General features: G+C 38.8%; 1 protein-coding gene and 1 long non-coding RNA gene across 16 annotated transcripts in view; both read right to left on the bottom strand.

Annotated features, from left to right (window-relative positions):
- Positions 1-18119, bottom strand: part of LCOR (ligand dependent nuclear receptor corepressor) — a 147223-nt gene that overhangs the window by 77522 nt on the left and 51582 nt on the right. The window lies entirely within an intron of this gene.
- On the bottom strand, positions 889-16304 carry LOC129636441 (uncharacterized). The gene is made up of 4 exons (XR_008706922.1): positions 12846-16304; positions 11305-11388; positions 11067-11118; positions 889-10855 (listed from the first exon to the last, which is right to left on the bottom strand). It is a non-coding gene; the product is annotated as an uncharacterized LOC129636441 (long non-coding RNA).

Below are 18119 nucleotides of genomic sequence, written 5' to 3'. Positions count from 1 at the left end.
CTAAAAGTTCAGTAACATGGGCTATGTTAAAAAACAAATAGCAAAATGGCAAAGATCCTTACTTATCAGTAATTACATTATATGTAAATGGATTATACTCTCCAATAAAAGGCAGAATGGATTAAAAAAAAAAACAAACCCATGATCCAACTATATGCTATGTATAAGAAACTCAACATTAGATTCAAAGACATGAAGAAGTTAAAAATGAAAGAAAAAGCCCATGAAAACAGCAAATGAAAGAAAAATGGGGTGAATGTACTAACATCAGACAAAATAGATGTTAAGATAAAACTTGTTACAGTAGACAAAGGACATTGTAAGTCAATCTACCAAGAAGATTTAACAGTAACTATAAATGAAACGTAACTTTTAAAAACTATGAATTACTATGTTGTACACCTTAACCTCTATTATATAATAAAGTGTTATCGACTGTGTGGGCGCTTTGTCACTCAGCTGTCCAACTCTTTATGATGCTATGGACTACAGCACACCAGGCTCCTGTCTGTGGAATTTTCCAGGTAAGAATACTGTTCAAAATTCCAATACTCTGGCCACCAGGTGCAAAGAGCTGACTAACTAGAAAAGACCCTGATGCTGGGAAAGACTGAGCACAGGAAGAGAAGGGGGTGATCATGATATGGTTGGATGGCATCATCAACACGATGGACGTGAGTCCGAGCAAACTCCGGGAGGTAGTGAAGGACAGGCAAGCCTGGCAGGCTGCAGTCCCTGGGGTTGCCAAGAGTCAGACACATCTTAGCCACTCCACAACAACAAGAATACTGGAGTGGGCTGCCATTTCCTCCTCCCAGGGATCTTCCTGACTCAGGGATCGAACCTGCATTTCCTACTCAGGGATGGTCTCCTACATTGGGAAGGTGGTTCTTTACTACTGCATCACCTAGGAAGTCCCTACATTAATGATTAAAAATTTATAAGCACCTAACAACAGAGTCCCCCAAAATATGAAGTAAAACTGACAGAGTGGAAGGGAGGAAAAGTAATAGCTGTAGACTTCAACACTACTTTCAGTAATAGATGAAACAACTAAGAGAGGTAAGCTAGACATCCGTAAGGAATTCCCTGGTGGTCCAGTGGTTAGGACTCCACACTTTCATTGCAGGGGGCATAGGTTTGATCCCTGGTCAAGGAACCAAGATCCTGCAACTCACACAGTGTGGCCAAAATAAAAATAAAGAAAGAAAATTAGAAAATACTTTGAGAATAATAATAAGAAAATAAACCCAACACACCAAAATATATAAGATGTAGCAAAAGCAGTGTTCAGAGGAAATTTCATAGCTGTAAACACTTACATTAAAAAAAGAATTATCACTAATCAATAACCTAACCTACCACCCTTAAGGAACTAGAAAAAGAAGAACAAAATGATAATGAAGCAGAAGAAAGGAAATAATAAAGATGTAGGTAAAGAGTTTTTGAAGCAAGAGAACAGAAAAATAGAGAAAAAAACCAGAGAAACTAAAACCTCTTTGAAAAGATTAACAATAATGACAAACCTTTAGACAGACTGACCAAGAAGTCAAAGAAGACTCAATTTACCAAAACCAGAAATGAAAGCATCACTACTGACTTTACAGAAATAGAAAGTATTACAAAAAAATAAAATGAACAAGAGTATGCCAGTAAGTACATAACACAGATGAAATGGACAAATTCTTAGAAATAAACTACTCAAAAAAAAAAAAAAAAGATAGACTTAATAAAAGTAAAGATATAAAAACAGTAATTTTTAAAACTTCTGACAAAGAAAAGTCAAGGGTCACATGGTTCCACTGATGAATTCTGCCAGACATTTAAAGAAAAAATAAAAATACCATCAGTTCTTCTCGAACTCTTCTAAAAAATAAAGGAATGAATACTTCCCTGACTCATTACATGAGGCTGGTTTTACCCTGCCAAAGACAAAAACATCAAGAGAACTACAGATCAATCTCCTTATGAATATAGATGCAAGAATCCTCAAAAGAAAAAAATTAGCAAAACAAATTCAGGACTGTATTAAGAGGACTATGCACCATGGATTTACCCCAGAAATGCAAGGGTGGTTCAACATAAAAAACCAAATCAATTGAAAAAAATCAAACACATATTAATAGAGTGAAATAGGAAAAAATAATACAATCATCTCAACTGACACAAAAAAGGCATTTGACCCCTTCCAACACCCTTTCATGATAAAAACACTCAAGAATCTAGGAACAGAAAGAAGCCTCTACAACCTGACTGTGAGCATCTATGAAAAATTCAGGACTAACATACTCTGTGATGAAAGATTTAACGCTTCCCACTAAGAAGAGGAACAAGATAAGGATATTCACTCTGTTGGACACTGTCTAGAAGTTCTAGCCAGGGCAACTGGTAAGAGAAAAAGAAACAAAAGGCATCCAGATTGAAAAGGAAGAACTACCTCTCCTCAGAGATATCATGATCTTATACATAGGAAATCCTGAAGAAAAACTATTAGACCTAATAAACAAATTCATCAAGGCTGCCAGATACAAGAACCATGCAAAATTTGTTTCTATTTCTATACTTTTGCAATTCAAATCTATACACTGCTGCTGCTGCGTCGCTTTAGTCGTGTCCGACTCAGTGCGACCCCATAGACGGCAGCCAACAAGGCTTCCCGTCCCTGGGATTTTCCAGGCAAGAACACTGGAGTGGGTTGCCATTTCCTTCTCCAAAGCATGAAAGTGAAAAGTGAAAGTGAAGTCGCTCAGTCTTGTCCAACTCTAGCGACCCCATGGACTGCAGCCTACCAGGCTCCTCCATCCATGGGATTTTCTAGGCAAAAGTACTGGAGTTGGGTGCCGTTGCCTTCTCCGCATCTATACACTAGCAATGGATAATCTGAAGTGAAGGAAACAATTCCATTTACAATAGTAACAAAGTGAGTAAAATACTTAGGAATAAATTTAACTAAGGAGGTGGCAGACCTGCATAGTAAAAAGTGCAAAACAATGCTGAAAGAAATTAAAGACCTAAATAAATGGGAAAACATCTTATGTTCCTAGATCAGAATACTTAATATTGTTAAGATGTCAATACTCCCCAAATTGAAGTACATATTCAATGCAATCCCTACCAAAATTTCTTTTTGGCAGAAATGAAAAGACTAACCCTAAAATTCATATGGAATTGCAAGGGAGTCCAACAGCCAGAACAATCATGTTTTGAAGACAGCTGAACAAAGCTGAAGGAGTTCCATATCCTGATTTCAAAAATTATTACAAGCCACAATAATCAGAGGGTAGTACTAGACTTCCCTGGTGATGCAGTGGGTAAGACTGCCTGCTCATGCAGAGGACATGGGTACAATCCCTGTCTGGGAAAATTTCATACGGTCAGAACGATTACGAAGCTTGTGTGCTGCGACTACTGAGGCCTGCACACCCCAGAAGTCTGTGCTCCACAACAGGAGAAGCCGCCACAATGAGAAGCCCACGCACCGCAACCAAGAGTAGCCTTCACTTGCCGCAACAAGGGGAAGCCTGCGCAACGAAGACCCAGCGCAGGTAAAGATAAATGAACATTAAATGAATTTCTAAAAAGAGTGTGGCACTGACACAAGGATAGGCATACAGGCCAACAGAACTGAGAATCCAGAAGTAAACCCATACATCAGTGGTCAACTGATTTTTATCAAGACTGTCAACACTACTCTGTGGGGAAAGAACTGCCTTTTCAACAAATGATGCTGTTTGACAGAAAGCAACAAAACTCTGCAAAGCAATTATCCTTCAATTAAAAAATAAATAAAAAATGATGCTGGGACAACTGAATAGCCACACGCAAAAGGTCAAGTTGGATTTCTGACCTCACACCATATAAAAAAATTAACCCAAAATGTATCAAAGATCTAAACATAAGGGAAAAAATCAAACTCTTAAAAAAAAAACAGGGTTAAAATGTTGTGATTTTAGATGTAGCAACAGATTCTTACACACCAACAGCATAAGCAACAAAACTTTCAAATACTAAACTTCATCAAAGTTAAAAAGTTTTCTATGAATCAAGTGAAACAGACACACACTACTATACAGGGAGCTCAAACTAGTGTTCTGTGAGGACCTAGAGGGGCGGGATGGGGTGGGAGATGGGAGCGGGGTTCAGGAGGGAGGGGACCTATGTGTACCTGTGGCTGCTTTGTGCTGATGTGTGGCAGAGGCCAACACAATATTGTAGAGCAATTATCTTCCAATAATTGTATTTTGTTCTATACTTCTCAATATTATACAATTATAATCTTTGACAACTAAAAACGTAAACCAAAGAAATAAACAAACCAGGATCTATTATGTAACACAGGGAATTACATATCTTGTAATAACCAAAATGGAAAAAGATCTGAAAAAAAAAAAAAATACATATACATATACACACACACATAATGAATCATTCTGCTGTATACCTGAAACACTGTAAGTCAACTATACTTCAATCAAAAGAAAATAAAAATAAAAAAGAACAGGCACCAGAGAGCGCTCCCCACTTTCACTTGAATAGAGAAAGGGCCATAGAAGACCACAGTGAGAAGCCGGGCCACGACAAGCCAGGAAGAGAGTACTCAGGGGCTGCAAAGACTGGGATGAAGTGGGGCCAGGGGAGGATTAACATGCAGAACACAAATTTTTAGGGCAGTGAAACCATTCTGCATGATACTGCAGTGGTGGATACACGTGTCAAAACTCACAGAATGTACACCACCAAGAATGAACACTAATGTAAACTATGGACTTTGGGCGATAGTGATGGGTCAATGTAGGCTCATCAGTTGTGATAAATGTACCACTGGGATTCCGTATGTTGACAGTGGGGAGTTTATGCATATATGAGAACACAATATTTTTTACAGTTTGCTGTGAACCTAAAACTGCTCTAAAAAATAGTTTATTAATTAAAAGGAAAAAAAAAGAAACATTACTCATGAAATTTTGGTGCTGTATCCAAGAAAAATATCCAGTTATCTGAAAGACTATTAACATATTTCTCCCTTTTCTGATAATATTCCTGTGTGAGGCTAGACTTTCTTCAAATAGTTCAACCAAAATAACAAACACAGTAACTGAATGAAAAAGTAGATAAGGATCCAGTTATCTTCTATTAGCATAGACTTCAAAGAATTTTGCAATATGTAAAAACAATGCCCCTCTTCCCACTTAACGATTTTGTTTTAGAAAACTACAATTTTCACTAAAGTGTTAACATATAATAGGTTGATGATTGTTATTTTCAAATAAATTATTAACACAATAGCTCTTCAAATAGCTCAATAATTTTTAAGGGGTCTCAAGACCAAAAAGGTTTGAGATCAGTTTCTAGGGTATCAAAACTCCCTTAAAAGGAAGCTATTATCAAATAAAAAATAACTAAATTAGTGCTCTCCAAAGAATAGAGAAATATCTTGAGAAATACTGAATTACAAACACCAAAATGTGGTTAAGTTTAGCAGGCAACAGATTTAATCATTTTTAAGAGGATAGTCCCACTATAAAAATCTATAAAATATCACAATACCAAAAATACTGGCTAATATTCTTAAATTACTATGGCTTCACATCCCAAAAGAGGAGCAGGCTTGATATTTGCTATATACCATGTTCATAAATGCAATATATAAACATCCTTATCATTTTATATCACATATTACAAAATTATAATGCCAGCTAACAGTAAGGCTGTATTCTAAAACTTGACATTCATTATTTTATGTAATCTTCCCAACAATTCTGAAACAGGTATTACTATTTTATACTTATTATGTGGTCCTTATAGGAACATTAACCTAAAAGGGCCAGTAACCATCATCATCACCTTGTAGAAACTGATGAACCCTCAAGGAAAAACATTTAAATAACATAAACCACTTTGCAAAATTATATCATTTCAAACTGACAGCTGTAAAGGTCACTGTGACTATTAAAAAGAAATCTGAACTAAAAAGCTACACTGCCTTTTGGGGCAATGGAGGTCTGAGCCAAAAGGAGTAAACAAAGGAACTCCCTGGTGGTCCAGTGGTTAGGACTCAGAGCTTTCACTTCAGGGGCCCAGGCTCAACCCCTGGTCAGGGAACTTAGATCCTGCAAGCCTCATGATGCAGCCAAAAAAGAAAAAAGGGGTAAAACCAATAACAATGCAAATAGGCCAGCCAACTCCTTAAGGATTTCACCATTAATCAGTCAAGCAACTGACGCAATATTAAATAGAAGAATATATGGAGCACATGGAATAATATCAGTTCACAAATCCCGAAACAAACTTGCAACATGCCAGACGTGTCACGTAAACAAATGACAAAGATGCAGTAAATTTTTCTTTTTTAAAAACTGAGGTGTAGTTGCTGCTGCTGCTAAGTCGCTTCAGTCGTGTCCGACTCTGTGTGACCCCACAGACGGCAACCCACCAGGCTCTGCCGTCCCTGGGATTCTCCAGGCAAGAACACTGGAGTGGGTTGCCATTTCCACCTCCAATGCATGAAAGTGAAAAGTGAAAAGTGAAGTCGCTCAGTCGTGTCCAACCCTCAGCAACCCCATGGACTGCAGCCTTCCAGGCTCCTCCGTCCATGGGATTTTACAGGCAAGAGTACTGGAGTGGTGTGCCATTGCCTTCTCCAAGGTGTAGTTAGTTGATGCATAATACTATATGTTTCAGGTGTATAAAATAGTGATTCGTAACTTTTAAAAGTTACATTCTATTTGTATTTATTATAAAATTCTGGCTATATTCCTTGCGCCATACTATACCTCCTTGTAGCTTTATTTTTATACATACTAGTTTGTTCTTAATTCCCTACCCCTGTCTTGCCCCTGCCCATTCTCTCTTCCCACTTGTAACTAGTTATTTTTATCTTTGAGTGTTTCTTTTCTGTTAAATACATTAACAGATATAAGTGACATCATATGGTATTTGTATTTCTCTCATTTCACCCAGCATACCTTCTGAGTCCATCCATATTGTTGCAAATAGCAAAACTTCTTGTTTTTTAATGGCTGATTAGTATTCCATTGTGTACACACACACACACACACACATCTTTTCTATTCATTCGTTGATGAACACAACTTAGGTTGCTTCCATATCTTGGCAACTGTAAATAATGCTACTATGAACATCAGAGTGAGTGTGTCTTTTTGAATTAGCATTTTCTTTTTTTCCAGATTAATACATCCAGGAGTGGAGCTGCTTGGTCACATAGTAGTTCCAGTCTTAGTTTTTTGAGAAACCTCCATATTGTTTTCCATAGTGGCTACACCAATTTATCTTCCCACCAATAGTGTACAAGGGTTCCCTTTTTTCAAATCTTTAGCAACATTTTTTATTTGTGGTCTTTTTGATGACAGCCATTCTGACAGTTGTGAGGTAATATTTCACTATGGCTTTGATTTACATTTCTCTAATGATTAACTACACAATTGCACTCATCTCACACGCTAGTAAAGTAATGCTCAAAATTCTCCAAGCCAGGCTTCCGCAATATGTTAACTGTGAACTTCCTGATGTTCAAGCTGGTTTTAGAAAAGGCAGAGAAACCAGAGATCAAATTGCCAACACCTGCTGGATCATGGAAAAAGCAAGAGAGCTCCAGAAAATCATCTATTTCTGCTTTATTGACTATGCCAAAGCCTTTGACTGTGTGGATCACAACAAACTGTGGAAAATTCTGAAAGAAGTGGGAATACCAGACCACCTGATCTGCCTCTTGAGAAACCTGTATGCAGGTCAGGAAGCAACAGTTAAAACTGGACACGGAACAACAGACTGGTTCCAAATAGGAAAAGGAGTACGTCAAGGCTGTATATTGTCACCCTGCTTATTTAACTTATATGCAGAGTACATCATGAGAAACGCTGGGCTGGAAGAAGCACAAGCTGGAATCAAGATTGCCAGGAGAAGTATCAATAACCTCAGATATGCAGATGACACCACCCTTATGGCACAAAGTGAAGAAGAACTAAAAAGCCTCTTGATGAAAGTGAAAGTGGAGGATGAAAGTGAAAGTGGAGAATGAAAAAGTTGGCTTAAAGCTCAACATTCAGAAAACAAAGATCATGGCATCCGGTCCCATCACTTCATGGCAAATAGATGGGGAAAGAGTGGAAACAGTGTCAGACTTTATTTTTGGGGGCTCCAAAATCAGTGCAGATGGTGACTGCAGCCATGAAATTAAAAGACGCTTACTCCTTGGAAGGAAAGTTATGACCAACCTAGATAGCATATTAAAAAGCAGAGACAGTACTTTGCCAACAAAAGTCCGTCTAGTCAAGGCTATGGTTTTTCCTGTGGTCACGTATGGATGTGAGAGTCGGACTGTGAAGAAGGCTGAGCGCCAAAGAATTGATGCTTTTGAACTGTGGTGCTGGAGAAGACTCTTGAGAGTCCCTTGGACTGCAAGGAGATCCAACCAGTCCATTCTGAAGGAGATCAGCCCTGGGATTTCTTTGGGAAGAATGATGCTAAAGCTGAAACTCCAGTACCTTGGCCACCTCATGCGAAGAGTTGACTCATTGGAAAAGACTCTGATGCTGGGAGGGATTGGGGGCAGGAGGAGAAGGGGACAACAGAGGATGTGATGGCTGGATGGCATCACCAACTCGATGGACATGAGTCTGAGTGAACCCCGGGAGTTGGTGATGGACAGGGAGGCATGGCGTGCTGTGATTCATGGGGTTGCGAAGAGTCGGACGCGACTGAACTGAACTGAACTGAATGATTAACAATGTTGAACATCTTTTCATTGTCTTTTGGAAATAATCTGTATGTTTTCTTTGGAAAAATGTCTATTCTGGTCTTCTGCCCATTTTTAAATCAAACATTTTTTTGATGTTGAGTTCTATGAGCTGTTTATGTATTTTGGAAATAAACCTTATTGGTTCATCATCTGCAAATATCTTCTCCCATTCAATAGGCTGTCTTTTTGTTTTGTCAATGATCTTTCTGCCATGGAAAACAGCTTTTAAGTTTAATTAAGTCTCATTTGAAAGTGTTAGTTGTGTCCAACTCTGTGACGCCATAGGCTGTATAGCCTGCCAGGCTTCTCTGCCCACAGAATTCTCCAGGCAAGAATACTGGTGTGGGTAACCAAGCCCTTCTGCGTGGGATCTTCTCAACCCAGGAATCAAAACTGGGTCTCCAAGAGTGCAGGCAGATTCTTTACCACCTGAGCCACCAGAGAAATTTTTTATTTTTGCTTTTGTTTCCTTGACTTAGGAGACAGATCAGAATTATACACACACACACACACACATACTGCTATGAATTATGTCAAACAAAGTTCTTCTGTGTTTTATTCTAGGAATTCTATGGTTTCCAGCCCTACATTTAGGTCTTTAATACATTTGGGGTCTATGTATGGTTTAGAGACTATTCTAATTTCATTCTTTTTACATGGAGCTGTCCAGCTTTCCCAGCACCACTTACTGAAGAGACTTTTTACATTGCATATTCTTGCTTCCATTGCCAATAGATTAACTGACTAAAGGTATGTGGATTTATTTCTGGGCTCTCTATTTTATTCCATAGGTCTACGTGTCTGTTTTTGTGTCAGTATCATACTGTTTGATTACTGCAGCTTTGTAATACAGTCTGAAGTCAGGGAGCATGATTCCTTCGGTGTTGCTCTTCTTTCTCAAGATTGTTATATTTGCAATCTTTTCTGTTTCCATACAAAATTTTAAATTATTTGTTTTAGTTCTGTGAAAAATATCCTTGGTATTTTGATGGAGATTGCACTGAAACTGCAGATTGCCTTGGGTAGTATGGCCATTTTAACAACTCTAATTCTTCCAATCCATTAATATGGTGTATCCTTCCATCTGTCTGTCTCATCTTCAATTTCTTTCAACAGTGTCACTGTTTTTCAAGCACCTGTCTTTAACCTGTTTAGGTAGAGGTTTATTCCTAACATCTTTAGGTAGAGGTTTATTTTATTCTTTTTGATGTGAGTGGTTAACAGGATTGTTTCATTAATTTCTCTTTCTGATATTTCATTGTTATTGTATAGGAATGCAACAGATTTCTGTATGTTAATTTTGTATCTTGCAACTTTACCAAATTCATAGATGAGCTCTGGTGCCTTTTTGGTGGCATCTTTAGGATTTTCTATGTATAGTATCATACCATCTGCAAACAGTGACAGTTTTACTTCTTTTCAACTTGAAATTCTTTTCCTTTTCTTGTCTAACTGCTATGGCCACGACTTCCAATACATATGGAATAAAAGTGGTGAGAATGAGCATCCCTGTCTTGTTTCTGATCTTAAAAGAAATGCTTCCAGCTTTTCCTTCTTGAGTATGATGTTAGCTGTGAGACTGTCATATACAGCCTTTATTATGTTAAGGAATGGATAAGAATGCAGTATTGATATTTTCCTACTTACATAAGCATTACATTCAAGAAGGTCTCACATACGAATTTTCCCTGGTGGTCCAGTGGTAAACAACCCACCTTGCAATGCAGGTGACACAGGTTTGATCCCTGGTTGAGGAACTAAGATCCCATATATCATGGAGCAACTAAGCCCTCATGCTACAACCACTGAGCCTGCACGCCATAACTAGAGTCCACATGCCACAATGAAAGATCCTGAACAATACAACAAAAATCCTTAGGGCCACAACTAAGACCTGATGCAGCCAAATAAATTTTTTTTGATGTTAAAAGGATTCACGTAAAAGCCTGCCTTGGTTAAAAGCACCTTGAGACGTAATTTCTAGGGCTTTATGTACCAGCATTTGCAGCCTCAAGTCGCTTCCCAGGTGGCACTGTGGTAAAGAATCTGCCTGCCAATGCAGGAAATGCAGGTTTGATCCCTGGGTCTGGATGATCCCTGGAGAAGGAAATGGCAAGACGCTGCAGTATTCTTGCCTGGAAAAATTCCATGGACAGAGGACCCTGGCAAGCTGCATCCACGGGGTCATGAAGAGTCAGACACAACTGAGCACGCATGCTTGTTTTGCAGCCTCACAGGCTCACTTTATTTGACTCACATTTACTCTGGAACCAAACTTAGGACTTAAGAGTATGAGATATAACTCTACCTTTTCTAGCTGTGTGACCTCTGGCAAGTTCCTTAATTTCTCAGTGCCTCATCTGTAAAACAGGCAATACAGTTACCTCAAGGTTTTTATGAGAATTAAAAAAAAAAATTAGTACTTGAGGAATTTGAGAGAACAGTACCTGGCACAAAGTAAGTTTTATATGCATAAATCTTAAATGGAAAAACAAAACAAACAAAAAAATACAGAAACAATATCAAGCTCATGAGTGAGAACTCACAGTTAAGGAGTAATGTGAAACTGACAATGAAAGGCCTTCTCCCAGCAACTGTCTCACATCCTTGGTTCTTAATATTCGGCAGTACTATATTCACAATGAATAGTTATTAAGCGGAAGATACTCAAAACTGAATTCTTTATCTTCTCTTCCAAATCTGCTCTCACAGTCTTTCCCACCCTGGTTAAATGTCCAGTTCAGTTCAGTCACTCAGTCGTGTCTGACTCTTTGCCACCCCATGGGCTGCAGCACACCAGGTTTCCCTGTCCATCACAAACTCCCAGAGCTTGCTCAAACCCATGTCCCTTGAGTCAGTGATGCCATCCAACCATCTCATCCTCTGTCATCCCCTTCTAAAGGTAATAATGCACTTTGAATTGCTTGAACCAAAACCTCTATGGTCCTCCTTATCTCTCTCTCATGCCCCTCATTAAATCAGAAATCATGCTGTCTCTACTAATCCTAACCAATCTTCTGCCAACTTAATATATTTACAGTTATAAGCACTTCTCCCTTCCTCTACTAGTATGCAGTACAGGCAACCTTCACATCTCACCTGGACTAACACAAAATCTCGCAACTTGGCATCTTTGCTAATACTCCTGCTCCCCCTTCTCCCAGCCTACTTTCAACATAGCAGTCAGGTAGTTTGTTAAAACTAAGCCAGATCATTCTGCTCAAAAGCCTGGAATGCACCTGACTCTACTATTAATAGTAAAAGCCAAAGTTCTATCTTCCCCTCTATTTCGCTGTGAACCTTAAACTGCTGTAAAAAATAAAGAAAATAAAATCAGGTTTGACTGTATAAAATGCAGCCGAACTTTACTTGAAGTACTAAGTGAGCTATGGGGGAAACTGGCTATTCGCAACATATCTCACCCCACGTGAGAAAGCCAAAGTCCTCACAACAACCTAATAAACCTTAGCTGATCTGTCCTCTGTTACTTTATATGATTAGATTCAGGTTAATTCTTTTAGGGTAGAATACTTCACAAGAAGTCCTGTGCCTTTCCAATGTTATCCAATCAAGAGACATATAACGTCTTTCCTACTTTTAGTCATGCTAAGATTGATCAGTGACTTTAGAATATTACCTTGCACCCACCATTAGTTACCTAACACCTTTACCTATACTTTTAGCATACACCAATGATCCATCTAGACCTATTATTGTATTATGGGCACAAAATGGTGTCTTTTCTAACACTTTCATACCGTCCTCATTTATTAACTGACCTTCTTTGATAAAGAGCTTTTTGCTATTGACTCTTTGGTTACTCTGAAATACACTTTGCAACAAAACACATGCTTCTTTCTATGTATAAATTTTCATAATAATGAGTTGACACCTTTGAAATATCCAAACGTGATCAATAGTTATTTTTGCTTTTTTATTTTAAAAATATCATTATGAACTCCTGCAATTTTACTTATTTAATACAGTTCAATCTATTGCAGTCCTTAATTTTTCCTTATATTCAAGTTTTTCATCTTAGGCCAGTATGAGCTTTAAGATGGCTTTGTGAACTTTTGACACAACTTACCTCAACATGATAGTCAAAAGATTTTAATTTGCAATTCATGGGCTTCCCTGGTGGCTCAGTTGTAAAGAATCCACCTGCCAATGCAGGAGACACGTTCCAGAAAGATTCTACATGTCACAGAGGAATTAAAAGTTTATGCACCACAAACATAGAGCTTGTGCTCAAGAGCCCCAGAGCCACGACCACTGAAGCCCATGCATCCTAGAGCCCGTGTGCCACAGGGAAGCCACAGCAACGAGAAGCCCCCAGCCAGAGAGGCGCGCCCGCGTGCCACAACTGGAGAGAAGCCTGTGCAGCAACAAAGACCCAGCACAGCCAAAAATAAATAAATAAAATTATTTTTAAAATAAAATAATTTGCAATTCCTCAATTAGAATTAATCTTGAACAATTTTCATGTTTACTGATGTCTCTGACTTCTGTGATATCATTTTCATTTTCTTCTCTATTCATTTTCTCATCCATTTTTCTAGTGGGTTGTTAATCCTTTTTGCTTTCTGAATGCTACAAGTTCATTTTAATATATGGCAGAAGTTAGAGGTTATGTATTAACAAAAGCTACAATCTTATTCTTCTATTTGCTTTATTTTATGGAATTTTTTTATCATGTAAAATACTTCATTTTTAAATAAAGCAATCATTTCCTTTATAGTTCACAGCTTAGATCCTTCAGCCTTTCCAAATTGAATGACAGAAAAAAGTTGCCTAGGCTTCTTCTAATTCTTTTATGGCTTTTTTTCTTTTAATGTTTAAATCTCTGATCTAGCTACATATAATTAGCCGTTTGTAAGTCTGTCTATTCCCACTAGAATCTGGGATCTTCAAAGGCAAGGACTATCTTACTATATTATCAGACTAAGAATTTTGCCTCTGGACCCAGGTGTTTTCAAACACAGATTTTGAGAAGGTGATGTTGATTATGAATAGTCATAAATCTTGTTCTCTCTAACCTTAAACTAGGGCAAGTCACTCTTACCGAACCATACTCACTAAAAAGAAGATGTAGCACAGGGAGTAAAAACTGTGTTCTCTGCTCAATTCTAGATACTATACATGCATTGCCCAGACATCTCAGAACAATTTTAAGAGGTGAGGAGTGGAAGTGGGATGAAGAAAATGAATTTTGGAATTGAGCTTCTAAGAAGTGATGTCTGAATGGAATGTGAAAGAACAAGTAGGCATTATTATACAGATGAAGACTGGAAAATAGGACTCCAGGGTACAGAGTGAGCAAAAGGTAGGAAATGGGAGTATGTGATCTACTTGCAGAATTATAGATAGTTTATTATGATGGCCTAGGCCAGAGCTTGGCATATAAAGTAAGTACTATATAAATGTTAGCTATTACCATGTTGATTATTGGGATATGGAGATAAATCAGGTAAAACTGTAAGCAGTAGGTTAAAATGCTCCTGGAAAGCCACGTTATAAAAGTCTGGATTTTATCCTGAAGAAGATGGGGACCCACTGAAGGATTTCTGACAGGATAATGGCATGTTTCAGAAAAATTACATTGGCAGTGTGAGTCAAAGATTGGATACAATACAGACAGGCAAGAATCAAAAAGAATCTTCAATGATGGAGTATATAGAAGTGATAGAAACTTTTATAAAGTGAGGAAAATTGGCAAGCCTCTTGCAAGATTTGAGATGTCAGCATACTAATCGCTACTAAAAGGGACCCACTGCCTAACAGTTTTATCACATGGGAAATACAGATATGCTTAGCAACAAATATTCTATCTGGAAAGTTTTCTGTTTTAGTAAAGACTCACAACTCAGTAAATTTCCAACAAAATTCCTTCAGGGTCATGAAATGCCCCATGCTGTCTTTTCCACAAGCAAGAGAGGTTCACGAAAGCTCATGAACGTCTCCCAGTCAACCAAAAGGCTGGTTTTCTAAAGACTCCATGATGTAACAATACCTAAATTATGGCTGCTGATGCTGATGGTACACCGTCCCACTGGTTTTTAAATTTCTGCAGGTTTAACAAAACTTGTTCAGACAAGTTCAGTGTACTGACACTGAAGTTATGATGTAAGCCACATGTGTCTGAACAACAGAGTTCACACTGAATTCCAGCTATCTGACTTTCAGACGCAGAATGTGAGTTAGCTACAGACTCTGAGACCACTTTTGGAGGGCAAATGACAGGACAAGTTTAGGGGAAGTTCTTATTTCACATGTGCCAACATCTGCTGGATCATGGAAAAAGCAAGAGAGTTCCAAAAAAACATCTACTTCTGCTTTACTGACTATGCCTAAGCCTTTGACTGTGTGGATCATAATAAACTGTGGAAAATTCTGAAAGAGATGGGAATACCAGACCACCTGATCTGCCTCTTGAGAAACCTGTATGCAGGTCAGGAAGCAACAGTTAGAACTCGACATGGAATAACTGACTGGTTCCAAATAGGAAAAGGAGTACGTCAAGGCTGTATATTGTCACCCTGCTTATTTAACTTATATGCAGAGTACATCATGAGAAACGCTGGGCTGGAAGAAACACAAGATGGAATCAAGATTGCTGGGAGAAATATCAATAACCTCAGATATGCAGATGACACCACCCTTATAGCACAAAGTGAAGAGGAACTAAAAAGCCTCTGGATGAAAGTGAAAGAGGAGAGTGAAAAAGTTGGCTTAAAACTCAACATTGAGAAAATGAAGATCATGGCATCCGGTCCCATCACTTCATGGGAAATAGATGGGGAAACAGTGGAAACAGTGACTGACTGTACTTTTTTGGAGGCTCCAAAATCACTGCAGATGGTGACTGCCGCCATGAAATTAAAAGACACTTGCTCTTTGGAAGGAAAGTTATGACCAACCTAGATAGCATATTAAAAAGCAGAGACAGTACTTTGCCAACAAAAGTCCGTCTAGTCAAGGCTATGGTTTTTCCAGTAGTCATGTATGGATGTGAGAGTTGAACTGTGAAGAAAGTTGAGCGCCAAAGAATCGATGCTTCTGAATTGTGGTGTTGGAGAAGACTCTTCAGAGTCCCTTGGACTGCAAGGAGATCCAACTGGTCCATCCTAAAGGAGATCAGTCCTGGGTATTCATTGGAAGGACTGATGCTGAAGCTGAAACTCCAATACTTTGGCCACCTCATGTGAAGAGTTCATTGGAAAAGACCCTGATGCTGGGAGGGATTGGGGGCAGGAGGAGAAGGGGACGACAGAGGATGATATGGCTGGATGGTATCATCAACTCGATGCACCTAAGTTTGGGTGAACTCCGGGAGTTGGTGATGGACAGGGAGGCCTGGCATGCTGTGATTCACGGGGTTGCAAAGAGTTGGACACGACTGAGCGACTGAACTAAACTGGTGAGAAGGTCGGATTCTGTGTGGCATAGACTACTTGGGTCCATTCAGTTCAGTTCAGTCACTCAGTCATGTCTGACTCTTTGCGACCCCATGAATCAGCACGCCAGGCCTCCCTGTCCATCACCAACTCCCAGAGTTTACTCAAACTCATGTCCATCGAGTCAGTGATGCCACCCAGTCATCTCTTCCTCTGTCGTCCCCTTCTCCTCCTGCCCCCAATCCCTCCCAGCATCAGGGTCTTTTCCAATGAGTCAACTCTTCGCATGAGGTGACCAAAGTACTGGAGTTTCAGCTTTAGCATCAGTCCTTCCAATGAACACCCAGGACTGGTCTCCTTTAGGATTGACTGGTTGGATCTCCTTGCAGTCCAAGGGACTCTCAAGAGTCTTCTCCAGCACCACAGTTCAAAAGCATCAATTCTTTGGCACTCAGCTTTCTTGGGTCCATTAAAGACTATCAAAAGCGACAACAGAACCCCCTTCTTGGGGGAGGAAGTGACTTGAGAGAACCATGATTCTATCTTGAACTCTATGAAATGGCAGGTATTGTGACTTTTGAAAGTTATTGCATTTGGTTGCTGCTACTGTTGTTTTTTTTTGTTATATATCCTAAAAGCAGTTATTCTTCCCTGCCTATGCCTGCAGGGAGTCATTTCATAGTCCAACAATGAACCAACTATCATGCAATCCCCTTAGAGAGTCACTCAACAGAAACAAAAACACTTAAACAAAAGTGCTTATAGAGTAGCTTTATTTATAGTAACCCCAAACTGGAAATAAAACCCAAATGTCCATCAGCAATGAAATAGATAAATTTGGTAAGTCTATTCAATGGAATACCACTTAGCAATAAAAAATGAACTAATAATGTCTGGAATACGCAAATCTACAGAGACACAGTAAATAAGTAACAGTCTATGGCTGCAGGATTAAAAAGATAGGGGACAAGACAAGGAATGACTGCTAAATGCGTATGGGTTCTATTCTGTAAACTGAATATAATGATAGCTCTTGCAGCAACAAAAATGCTCTAAAATCTGAATGTGATCATCGTTACACAACTCTATGAATATACTAAAAATCATTGACTTGTACACAGTAAACAGGTGAATTATTTGCTACATGAGTTACATCTCAATAAATTCACTTTAAAAAGGAATGACTATAACAACACACACAAATATCTGCTTAAGCACAAGAAGCAAGACACAAAAGAATACATACTATATGATTCTTTTATATGAAATCTAGGATGTAGGCAAACTAATTAATGTGATAAAAATCAGTTGTTATGGTGGTGAACAACTGGCCGGAAAAGGACAGAAGTAAGCTTTTCAGTAAGTTCTTGGTCTTGTTTTGGATGGATGTCACAGGGGGTATACACAACTGTCAAAACTTAGAACTGTGCATTTTAATTATATCTCAATTTAAAATGGTGGTTTAAAAAAAAAAATCACTCTTATTTGAACTTGGAAAGAGAAAATGGTAAGACAAGAATACGTGCCAAGTAAGTAATGCCTTCAAGCTTCTCTAAGGGAAGTGACTGTACAACTGTCCATTTACAGAAATATTCAGTGCCTGAGTACACAATGTATTTTCCTCCTCACATCCAGTGCCTGCCCCCTTTTCAGTTCCCTAATTTTATTTATTATTTATTTGGTGGGGGTGGGTCTCAGCTGCAGCACACAGGATCTTCCTGCGTCTTATGGGATCTTATCATTGCAGCGCACACGCTCTCGGCTGTGGTGCCTGGTCTCAGCAGTAGCGGCGCGCAGGCTTAGTTACCCCTCAGCATGTGGAACCTTAGTTCCCCAAAAGGCACGGAACCTGTGTCCCCTGCACTGCAAGTGGATTCTTAACCACTTAGCACCACCAAGGAAGGCCCCAGTTTCTCTAATTAAAAAAAAAACAGTCAAAGAATACTCCACAACCAAAATTGAGCCTA

This window comes from Bubalus kerabau, chromosome 22 (genome assembly GCF_029407905.1).
Source record: "Bubalus kerabau isolate K-KA32 ecotype Philippines breed swamp buffalo chromosome 22, PCC_UOA_SB_1v2, whole genome shotgun sequence".
Classification (NCBI taxonomy): domain Eukaryota; kingdom Metazoa; phylum Chordata; class Mammalia; order Artiodactyla; family Bovidae; genus Bubalus; species Bubalus kerabau.
The sequence above is the reverse complement of the archived record's forward strand: the minus strand, read 5'-3'. Positions and strand labels throughout refer to the sequence as shown.